Source organism: Olea europaea, chromosome 4, assembly GCF_002742605.1.
Source record: "Olea europaea var. sylvestris chromosome 4, O_europaea_v1, whole genome shotgun sequence".
Classification (NCBI taxonomy): domain Eukaryota; kingdom Viridiplantae; phylum Streptophyta; class Magnoliopsida; order Lamiales; family Oleaceae; genus Olea; species Olea europaea.
The window spans coordinates 3,550,072-3,554,572 of NC_036240.1; positions in this window are offsets into that span (position 1 = coordinate 3,550,072).

Here is a 4,501-nt window from a genome sequence, read left to right on the forward strand (position 1 = left end):
TTTATAAATAAAACGACACACGTGTTGTTTAACAACACTTTTATTGTTATGTTGATTTTTTCAATATTTTACTTCGTTTTCGTTATAACGACCTCAAGCATTGGATTCCCTAACTTAAAAAAGTCGAAAAGGTTAGTTATGTGACAAATATTTGTAGAATTGACATAAATTGTATGATATCAAGTTGGAGAAATCACAATACATTATCTACATTTGTTAAAAAATATAATTAATGAGCACATATCTTAAATTTTGTAAACGTCATGTCCATCTTGCAATTTAAATGAATTCAACTTATCGATTATCAAGGCTCGAATGGGTCATGAGTGCTCATACTTGTGTTTATAAATAGAATGACACACATGTTGTTTAACGACACTTTTGTAGTTATGTTGCTTTCTCCAATAATTTACTTCGTTTTCACCATAACGACCTCAAGCATTGGATTCCCTAACTTAAGAAAGTCGAAAATGTTAGTTATATGACAAATATCGGTAATATTGACATAGATTGTATAATATCGAGTTGAAGAAATCACAAGGCATTATTTACATTCGTTATAAAATATAATTAATGAGCATCTTTCAAATTTTGTAAACACCATATTCATCTTGTAATTTAAATGAGTTCAGTTTATTGATTATCGAGTGGTCGTGGATGCTCATACTCGTGTTTAACGGCACTTGTGCCATTATGATGATTTCTCCAATATTTGCTTCTTTTTCTCCGCAACGACATCAAGCATTAGACCCCCAATTTAAGAAAGTCAGAACGTTGATTATGTGACAAATAACGATATAATTGATAGAGATTATATGATATCGAGTTGGTGAAATCACAAGTCATTATTTACATTCGTTAGAAAATATAATTAATGCGCATATCTTTCAAATTTTGTAAATGACATGTCCATCTTGTAACTTAAATAAATTCAGCTTATCGATTATTGGGACTCGAATGGGTCGTGGCTGCTTATACTCTTGTTTACAGATAGAACGGCACAAGTGCCGTTTAACGGCACTTGTGCCGTTATGATGATTTCTCCAATATTTTGCTTTTTTTTTCCCACCGTAACAGTCTCAACAATTGGACCTCCTAATTTAAGAAAGTCGAAAATGTTAGTTATATAATCGGTAGAATTGATATAGGTTATATGATATCGAGTCGGTGACATCACAAGTCATGATCTACTTTTGTTTATAAATATAATTAATGAGCATATCTTTCAAATTTTATAAATGGCGTGTCCATCTTGCCATATAAATGAGTTCAGCTTATCGGGATTTGGACGGGTCCTATCTGCTTATACTTTTGTTTATAGAGAGAACGACATAAGTGTCGTCTAATGAAACTTATGCCATTCCGTTGATTTCTCCAATACTTTGCTTCGTTTTCACCGTAACGATCACATGTATTGGATCCTCTAACTTCTCTTGTGCTATCCTCATGAACAAGTTTGTGTATCGTTAAAACATCATTTGTGCAACTGAAATGAGCAAATCTCTCAACTTTTAGAAACAACATGTCCATTTTGCAACTGAAATGAGTACAACTTATTGATTCTCGGGGCATGAATAGGTCGTAGCTATGTATACTCCCATTTATAGACAGAATGACACAAGTGTCGTTTAACAGCTCTTGTGTCGTTTTGTTAATTTTTCGAATATTTTACTTCTTTTCCAACTCAACGACCTCAAACATTGAATCCTATAACTTAAGAAAGTCAAAAAGGTTCATCACGTGATAAAGAACGGTTGAATTGATATAGATTATATAATATCGAGTTGGTAAAATCAAAAGTCAATATATTGATATGTTAGAAATATAATTAATGAGCACATCTCTAAACTTTTGTAAGGAATTTAACTTATTGATTTTCAAGATCTGGATGGGTTGTGACTGCTTATACTCGTGTTTAGAACTTTTCATCTCAGTAACGACACAAATGTCGTTCTTAATAACATTTTTATCCTCTAAACATCACTTGTGCTCTCTTAGAACTTTTCTTCTCAATAACGGTACAAGTGTCGTTCTCAATGACCTTTTGCCATCAAGCATTGGATCCCTAAAGTACGCAAGAAAAGTAGATTACGTAACAAAGAAAGGTTAAAATAATAAAGATTAGTTGATATAAAGTTGATGAAAGCGCAAGTGATTATATTATTTTCAACAAACTATAAGTAATGAGCATATTTCTCAATTCTTTTTAAATGACATGTCAACCTTACAATTTAAATGAGTTCAACTTATTATTTCTCAAGGCATGGAAGGGTCGTTGCTACTTAAACTCGTGTTCATAGATAGAACGACACAAGTTTCATTTTATAATCAGTAACGACAGTTGAGTTGTTCTGTTGATTTCTCCTATATTTTCATTTGTTTCCAACGCAATGACCTTTAGAATTGGACTCCTAAGTTGTGCCATTTTCATTTAACCTAAAAGACATTAACAAAAATGTATAAAAAATCAACAAACCAACCCAAGTGTCGTTATTAATATGAAAACGACCATTGTGCCATTATGGGGTTGTTTGAACCACCTCTTTTTTTTTATTAAAAAAAAAGAATTTTGTAATAGTGTTATGATGGAGAATGTGTGGCTAAAAAATAAGAAATTTTTTTGAGTTTGCATGTAATATTATTTTATTGAAGAACGTGCGATTAAAATGAGATCAGATTACTGTTCAAAAACGTGTTTTGATGAAAAATGAGGCTCAAACAAGGGCTAATGTGCAAACACGAGTAAAAGCATTTACATCTTATCTATGCCTCAGGAACCAATAGTGGAACTCATTTACGTTATTTATGATATTGTCAAACTTTTTATATTACATTTGTTAAGGAGTCCATTATTAAATGTTGTTTTGTTGAAAAAATCGTATATATGTGAATTTCAGGATATAGGTTAATTTCAGAACGACACAAGTGTCGTTACTGGACATGAAAACGACACTTGTACTGTTACGTATATAAATACGAGTATAAGCAGTGACAGTCCATTTGTTCACTGAAAAATAATGAGCAGAATTTCAACGTACAAAAGTTGATAGATATGTTCATTAATTTAATCGACACATATAATTGTGGTGACTTGTATTTCGACCATCTCAATAATATAAAAGTTATGTTATTTCAATCGTTCTTGGTGATTAGTGAATCTTTTTGTAATATATACTCTAGTGAGTCCATTATTAAAGACATTTTATTGAAAAAATCAAACTACAGTAGATAACGACTGTAGTGTCGTTTTGCTTTACAGATAACAGTTGGAGTCGAATTCTATATTTCAGACAGCAGTTGGAGTGTTATCACATCCAATGGTTGCAAAGAACACAAAAAGTACACTAAATACGAAAATAATACCAACTAAATATTATTTAATACTAAATTTAATAATAATAATACAACACAGATACAATTTCTAAGAGCATCTTTCTCCTTTCTTCAAATGTAAATGTAATTTTTTAATGTAAATAATATGATAACCCAACTCTTGTTCAAATACTAAAAAGATACCCAAAATAAGTGATAATATAATAAAAAAAAAAAAATTTAGGATAGCAAGAATTGTGATTGAAGAGAAGAAAATAGGTTATTGTAATTTTGAAGACTTAACATTGAAGAAGGTGAAAGGGAAAGAAGACGTTATTTTCAAAAAAAAAAAAGAAAAAGAAAAAAGAAATTAGGAAGGTGGAGGAGAAATGACGGGATGAAATGAAAAAAAATTGAAAGATATTAAGTTTACAACTGAAGGATATTTTGTCATTTTGCCAACTAAAATATTTTACAATTTTCTATTTATTTTTATTATTGGTCAAAGGCCATTTAACCAGAAACATTGTCTAGCTAGGCTAATGTGCCAAATTCGCCTTGTTTTTATTATAACTTCTTTAAAATTGTTTTAACCAAATGAGCAAATTTCTTTTTTTCTCTCTTAATTGTTTAATTTAAAATTCTTTAATTTCAATAATTTCATTTTGTTTAAATTTGTATATCTAATAGTTATATTATAGATAATATTGTAGAATAATATTAATTATAGAATAATCTTTCAAATGATTTTACGTCTTGCGTATAGTACTTACGATTCGGTTCGCTTAATTTTTCATTATTATGCTTTATTCTACTATCTATTGTACAATGTTTTAATATTTTGAATTTTTGCAATATGGATTATCATCTGAACGCAAAGTTCAGACGGATGCCAGACAAAGCTACATGGAGCAGTAGCTTGACAGTTTCAACACTGTATAAGAGCTGCTCGATGATCAACATATAGATATGTAGCGCCAGTCCTTTCTGTGGCCCCTGTACGAGTTGAGAGATGTGTAGTAATCGGGTCAGATCATCGATGCACTTCTATGTCGGTTGCTGAGTTCAGTTGATGGTGATGCCCTCCACTTCGACCATGGGGGTAAAGTCACCAATTTCTCTATGTTCGAATTTGCCCTGATCATTAGACTGAAGATTACGAGCGATAACACAACTATTGACGAGACTC